We start from the raw sequence: 8,215 nt of genomic DNA on the forward strand, positions 1-8,215 counted from the left end.
TTTTCATTCCAGACTAGAAAGGAACCTTTGGAAATTATTGTGTCTAGCACTCAGTTTCCAGATAGCAAGTAAGGGTCTTCCTTTTTAATAACTTCAAGGAAGGTAATGACATTACCTTTACAGAAATAATTTCTGTTATGCAAAATTCATTTTATATTCAAATCGATAATCATAAATGACCAAAAATGCATACTTGGTAGAAAAAAGACTTGGCAAGACTTTCATCCCGGTTCATTTTTGTCATCAAGTCATTTAATCTAAAGAAAATAATCACATTTGCAATTGTATCAAAAGAATAAAATACCTAGAAATAAATTTAACCAAGAAGGTGAAAGACCTGTACACTGAAAACTCTATAAGACATTGATGAAAGTAATTAAAGAAGATACAGATAAATGGAAAGATATTTCATGTTCATGGATCAGAAGAATTAATATTGTTAAAATGTCCATACTTCCTAAATCAATCTACAGATTCAGTGTAACCCCTATCAAAATTCCCATGACTTTTTTCACAGAAATAAAACAAGTAATCCTAAAAGTTGTATGGAACCATGAAAAATTTTGAATAGCCAAAGCAATCTTGAGAAAGAACAGAGCTGGGTGTGGTTCCCACCGATTCTTGTGGTAATCCTCCCATGGCTGCGTCCTGTGCTCCATGGGGACATTTGACTCTGCCAAGCTGCTGGAAATGCTTAAATTAAATAAAAGCTTTATTACCAGAAGCTCCTATCCTACGCCCAGTACTATTACTGGCTCAATTATGGTGGAATGATAAAGAATTACTTTCAACACCATGCATTTTCATTCACAGTGAAAGATGATATTTACATTCACTACCAATTCTTCATCAACCAGAGCGATCTGGAAAAGGGGATGCAGAAAATGAATCCATGTAAGGTTGATATAGGCATGATATATTCCCACAGACTCAATCAACATGATACAGTGAAGCTGGGAGCTTTTCGGACTCGGAAAAAACTGATGTTTGATATTGACATGACAGACTGTGATGACGTGAGAAGAGGTAGCAGTTCTGCAGACATGTGTTCTAAGTGCTAGACCTTCATGACGATGGCTGTACGTATCATCAACCAAGCACTGAAGGAAGCCTTGAGATTTAAGCGTCATGTCTGAGTATATTCTGAAAGAAGAGGTGTTCGTTGTTGGGTCTGTGATGAATCAATTAGAAAATAGTGCTCTGCAGCACATTCTGGGATAATTGAGTATTTGAGTCTTGTAAAGGGTGGTTAAGGCATTAAAAAGAAAGCTCACCTAAGTGAAAAAATCCACTCTTTTGTCAGAAAAATCTATAAACATAATAAATACTTCGAAGAATACGCCTTGGTTGATCAAGATATTCTTGGAAATAAAGAAAGCTACAATAAGATTTTAGCCCTTGCTCCTGAAACAATTCATGATGACCTTGAACAAGCCTTCCAAAAGCATCACAGTTCACTTCAGCATTGAGAGCATTTAAAGAAGGTAGCCAGATGTCTGAATAACATCAAAAGTGACAAATGTGGACCCTGGCTTGAGTGGAAGATTATGCTCCAGTACTCTTTTCCATGGCTAGATATTAATGTTAGCAAAAGAATCAATGATTTGCTGAAGAGCCCTTTTAGTGTTCATCCTAAAACGGGTTGAATTTCTGTTTCTATTAATTAACAGAAAGTGGATCTATTTGATCCATTTACTGTTCCAACCATAAGCTCCATCTGCCGTGAATTAGATGCCATTTCCACTAATGGAGAGGAAAAACAGAACAAAGCTGAGTCTATTATCAAACATAGAACCTGAGATTATAAAAAGACCAGTCTAGCTCCTGATGTAAAAGTTTTTGAAGTTTTTGGAAAACGTGGAGAAATCTCAAAAAAGACAACTTCTCAAGAAGAGTGATTTACAAAAACACTTCTAAAGATAACAACTCCCCTCCAACCAGTATAGATAACATTTGCCTTCAATCGCAAATCACATACTTCAAGAGCCATTTAATAAATATGGCAGAACCATGTATGCATTTTATACTCAAAGCAAAATTTTATTCTCTTAAGAAATAATTGTTGAAAAGATTCCTGAGACCACCCAAGGAGAGTGTCCAGTTTCCTAGAAGGAGAGATAATGAGAGGAATAAGTTGATTGTAGATAAATTTGTAAAATTTAATATTATATAATGATAATTCTAAGAGTTCTGATATAGTCACTTCTACCAGTTTCCATATATAGAGGTAACTGAGCAGTAATATGCCCAAGACTTTAATCTCACCTCACAGGATACAGCTTCCATATTTCTGGAGTGAATATTCTAGGCAAATGAGGACTTTGTCCTTAAGTCTTAGACACTTACTTATATTTGGAGTGTATATTCAATCACTTCCTAATTTCGCTGACTGATATTTTTATAGGTCAGGCCATACTTACTTCTCATCGTTTTAAACTGAGCAGCTAACCCTATCAAAATTTCAAAAGATATGAGTTATTAATAGAGTATCTTTTACAACTGCTGCAATTGTAGCTCCTAACTTCTTCCCTCAGAGAAATGGAACGATTAGCTTAGTCTACACCATGAAGAAGCAGCTTAGAAAAAACAACCAACTTCACCAACTTAAAACCTGTTATATCTGTCAAAACACCAGGGCTTTCTATATATCCAGATACTTAATTTAAAGGTTTTCATTTCTTCCATATTTGATTTTATGTGCTAGATTCTGAAGTGTCCGAATTTTTTCCCTTGGTTTTACAACCAATCTAAACAAAACAGTCATTGTAGTTTGATTCTATCTTCTGAGAATCACTGAGAAGCAAGTTATCAGGCTGGTACTTTCCGTGATTTATGAAAAATATTCCTCCTTTGCATTTCTTTAATACTATTTTCTCTATAGCCAGATGTCTTTTTCTTTTATCTTTTGATTTATATAAAACATACTCTAATACAGTCAACAAACTGAAATGCCTTCATTCCTTTCTCTTTTCTATTTTTTTAAACAAAAGCAATATTAAAGACTACCGTTAAAAAAAAAAAAAAGCTGGAGGCTTCACACTTCCTGATTCCAAATTATACTACAAAGCTATAGTATTTAAAACAGTATGGTGTTAGCATAAAAACAGACACATAGATCAATGGAACAGAATAGAGAGCCCAGAAATAAACCCAAATATATATGGTCAATTAATTTAAGACAAAGGGTTCAAGAATATATTATGGGGAAAGACAGTTTCTTCAATAAATGGCATTGGGAAAACTGAACAACCACATGAGGAAGAATGAAACTGGACCCCTATCCTATACCATACACAAAAATTAACTCAAATGAATTAAAGATTTAAATGAAAGACTTGAAACCCTAAAACTCCTAGAAGAAAATATAAGGAATAAGCAACTCGACATTGGTCTTGGTGGTGATTTTTTGGATTTGACACCAAAAGTAAAGGTAATGAAAACAAAAATAAATAAGTGGGACTATATCAAAACTAAAATGCTACACAGCAAAGGAAACCATCAACAAAATGAAAAGGCAACTCTCCAAATGGGAAAAATTATTTACAAATCACATATCTGATAAGGGGTTAGTATCCAAAATATATAAGGAACTCATACAACTCAATAACAATAAGAAAATCCAATTAAAAAAATGAGTAGAGGATCTAAATATACATTTTTCCATAAGAGAAATACAGATAACCAACAGGTATATGAAAAGGTACTCGCCATCACAATTTCACTTGAATTGAAATGCAAATCAAAAATACAATGAGATATCACTTTACACCTGTTAGAATGGTTATTATAAAAAGGACAAGAAATGACAGGATGTATAGGACATAGAAAACGGAACCCTTGTGGGGTATTGGTGGGAATATAAATTGGTGCAGCCAGTTTGAAAAATAGTATGGAACTTCCTCAAACAAAAACAGAACTAGCTTATGATCCAGAAATTCCACTTTTGGATATTTATCCCCCCCCCTCAAAAAAAAACCCTGAAATATTAATTTGAAAAACTATATGCACACCCATGTTCAATGCAACATTATTTACAATAGCCAAGATATGGAAACCTAAGTGTCCATCAATGGATGAATGGATGAAGAAAATGTGACATATATACACACATAATGGAATGTTATTGAGCTATGGAAAGAAGGAAATCTTGCCATTTGTGACAACAGGGATGGACCTTGAGGGCATTATGCTAAATGAAATAAGTCAGACAGATACTGTGTGACCTCACTTATACGTAACATCTAAAAAGTGGCAGCGTGAAGAGCAAGGATGGAGAGCACCTTTGGGTGCTGCATCACTGTTCTCTTTTCCAGTTCCCCATTGCTCAGCCCTCAAAGGACCTGTCCCCAGCAGCCCTTTGCTTGAACAGCAATTTCCTGAGCCTCGCGTTCCACGTGATTGTGCAACCCCCCCAACCCCCGCCTTGAATCTTGGCTATTCCATCAACATCCCCTGCTTATTCCCAGAATGGATTTGGGCCACAGACATCTAACTTGAAGTACTCATTCACTACTTCTCCCACCTGATGTCTGAGTCAGGCTCTGAGATTTGAAATTTCTTTTTCCTAGATTAACCGTTTGGTATGACATTTGCCTACTGTTTGCATGTCCCTGGGCTTCTCTTGCACAGAGTTTTCCCTCTAGGTAACTTATCCCAGGCATGACAAATTCTAGGCAGGTATAATTCTCTTTTGTGGCTTTTTAGTAATACACAATAATACTTAACATTAAAATGGCACTTAGAATTTAGAAAGCAACTTACATATTATATTGACCTTCTTTAGCTTCATGACTACCTTCTAAGGTCAGTGATATCACCCACCTTTACTAAATGAGGACACTGAGACACAGGGAGATTAAACAACCTCTTAAAGTCTATCCAACCGATGAGCGGCAGAGCTGGTGCTCAGGTTTTCCTCTAAGACACAGGGAGATTAAACAACCTCTTAAAGGCTATCCAACCGATGAGCGATGAGCGGCAGAGCTGGTGCTCAGGTTTTCCTCTACTCTGTCTCAGTTACTAACCTGCTGTCTCTCGGCTCTGAGCCCACCCCTCTGAACTTGGGGCAGGAGCTCTCCAAACTCCTTTTCTCCCACTCCCTCCCTTGCCACCTGCCTTCTCGTTAGCTTCTGCCAGTAGGGGGCATTTAGTGGAGATTGGCAGGTGAGAGGAGGGTGAAAGGGGCTTCCTTCCTAATTTCTGGTTCTGATCAGTCTTGTTCTGGCAGCAGCTGAGAGAAGGCTCCGGCTGCCCATTCATTACTGCTGTCAGCACCAGCTATGCTGTGCCTGCTCAGAGGTGCCGGCAGCAGCTGGACTGCCAGCTGGGTTATACTCTCTCACACCTTGGGCCAGCCCCCCCGGGAGCATTTGAGCATCTGCAGGGCACACTTGCAGCTGCACCACTGATCTGAGTACCCACTGGGTTGTGCCTTCACCCACAGATCCAAGCTGTGGCCAGGCCTCCTTCTGAGGTACGGGCTCCTCCCAGACGGAAGCCCCACCTCCAAATCTGATGGTTAGCTAAAGTGCCCTACTCAGAGGTCTAGAGGCCAGCAGTGTAAAGCTTCTCCCTGGAGATCAGCTGTCCAGAGCATGGTACTCTGTCCTCAGAGGCCAAATGCCAGCTGTGCAAGGAGCTCCCCTCCCATCCCACCCCAGAGGTTCGAGCGGGCCCCTTTTTCAACACCTGCGTCCTGGTAACAACCCCTCTCTTCCCTTTTATCCTTCCTGCTGTGTGTAATCTCTGGGTTACCTTAGCATCCACTTGTTGCTCTTTCATTTCTTTCAATTTATTTTTTATTTTAGGTATAGTTAGTATGCAATCTTACATTGGTTATATTCGTTTCAGGTGTATAGTTTCAGTTCTCTAGCTTACAATGTGACCACCCCACTAATTCTAGTAATCACGTCCCTGTGCAAACTTATCACAGTATTTTTGACTGTAGCCCCTTCCCCTTTCAGCCCTTCCCCACCCCCTCCCTTCTGGTAACCAACCCTTAGGTCTTTGTTTCTATGAGTCTGTTTTTGTTTTGTTTTGCTTGTTTATTTTGCTTTTTCTTTCTTTCTTTCTTTTTTTTTACATTCCACAGATAAGTGAAACCATACGGTGTTTGTCTTTCTCTGCTTGACTTATTTCACTTTGCGTAATCTCCTCTAGATCCATCCATGTTGTCGCAATTGGCAAGATTTCGTTCTTTTGCAACTTCCTAGTGCCTATTGGATGGATTCTGTGCATCAAAATACCTAATGTGCTTTCTCTTTTCCTAACTAGAACCTGACTGACAGAGTGCTTAGGGCACCGCAAGGAGGGGATCCCAGGAAACAGACCCTCAAAAATGCGAATTCGGGGTTGATTTTTCTCTGTCTTTGGCCTAAAAAGCAATGCCGAGCTCCTTGCCGATGAAAAATTGAATACTGCCAACTCATGGTATGCAGTGGCATCATGATTAATCTTACCCGTGGCTGCTTGCAGCAAGGGCAAGCCTTTGAGAAACCAGATGGCTGCTTCTGACTGCACTAGAGAACTTAGAGAAAATGATAAGCCTGGGCAGTTAAACCTTCTGTTCTGTTTCTTGGTAGAACAACACACAATGTGTAGGGTATATGTTGTCCCCAGAATCTAAGGCCGCTCCTAGTTGTAGGAGGTACAAAGTACAACTTGTTTCTCACTTTGGAGGTGATAGCCTGACATACTCTTAAGTGCCGAACCCACTAGAAGCTAGAGAAGAGGTATGAGAGTGGACATCTCGAAATGAGCAGAGTGGGAGTGTATTTCTGTCCTTTGTGAATGTTCACTGAGTGGCATTTAGGAGAAGCTCCCAACAATCATGTGAATAAGGAGACACATGGCAGATGCGGCCAGCTTGCCCCTCAGCCACACGGGTGCTGAGTCAGCGGGTGCACGCCAGCCAGATGGAAGCCCTGGGCATTTTCTACCACACGGGCTTTTTCTCCAAGGTCAGTCCGGCTCCTGCCACTGCTGATTGCCTAACCCACTAAGAGCAGAAACAATCTGAACCTCCGATATGCCACCTTCCTGAAGGCTGCCTGCAGGCAGAGTGAGTACACTGGATCCCTTCCATTAAGGGGGGAGAAGCAGTTTGTACTACTGGAATGAGCCCTCATTCTAGATGGAGGTCTGTCTTTTGCCTGTAATACTTCTGCAACATCATCTTCTGTGGATTTACAGCATATGATATTCACTGTTGTAGTGCCCCTCACAGCTTTGCTTCTGGCGAAAGAACTCATTTCATAGCAAAAGAATTGCCGCAGTGGCTTATGCCTGTGGAATTTACTAGTCATTTGTGCCCCATCACACAAAAACACCTGGCTTCATAAGCTGTTGGACTGGTCCTCAGATGAGGCAGTTAGAGTGCAAGTTGAGAGATAACACCTGAGATCTGGGGGACGCCATTCTACAGTGTGTGGTAATGGATATCTGGTCCTGCTTCTCCATAACTAGAGTATAAGGGTCTAGAAACCAAGGGATGAAGACAGAAGTGGCTCCTATCACTAGTACACCATCGGAGAATTTCTTCTTATCTCAGCAATTCTGAGTTCTTTGTTAACAGACGATCCATGCTTCCACCAGGAAACACAATGATTCCATCAAATGTAAAGTCGAAACTTCCACTTAAACGCTCCGGGCTCTCACACCAATGAATAATAGGCAAAGAAGGGTTTACTGCACTGGGTGGGATGCTTGACCCTGATTACCCAGCAGAACACGAGGTTGCCGCTACACTGCAGAGGCAGAGAGGACTCTGTTTGGATCGTAGGGGATTCTCTGGGGGCAGATTTTAGTCCCATTAAGTTTTATAACAAGAGTTGACGGCAAACTCTAATAACCTAACAATGGTAGCATTAGAAGATTCAGTCCCTTAGGAATGAAAGTAAAAGAAATACAGTAAAGAACCCCAACCCACCGAGGGGCTGGCTGGTTGTGGGGAAATGAAATGTAAAATAAGTAACGGAGGAAGGAAGTTACAGAAATCAGCAATGGCCTTGTACCTTGTTGTGCAAATGAGGATGGTAGCAGCTGTGCTTGTTACAGCTTCTTACCGCATCATTTTATATGAATAAGCCTTGCTTTTGATAGTTAAGTTCATAATTTTATCTCTATATTCCAGGTGGTTTTAGGACCAGACTGGAAGGGGAATTCACAACAACCTTAGGTGGGTAAGGACAGTTGGGACCCTGTGTTTCACCTTTTT

At 40.2% G+C, this 8,215-nt stretch overlaps 1 pseudogene; it reads left to right on the plus strand.

Annotated features, from left to right (window-relative positions):
- Positions 1 to 657: 657 nt before the first annotated feature.
- LOC102878611 lies at positions 658 to 1,917 on the plus strand (annotated as a pseudogene).
- Positions 1,918 to 8,215: the final 6,298 nt, after the last annotated feature.

The sequence above is a fragment of the Pteropus alecto genome, unplaced genomic scaffold (genome assembly GCF_000325575.1).
Source record: "Pteropus alecto unplaced genomic scaffold, ASM32557v1 scaffold269, whole genome shotgun sequence".
Lineage (NCBI taxonomy): Eukaryota > Metazoa > Chordata > Mammalia > Chiroptera > Pteropodidae > Pteropus > Pteropus alecto.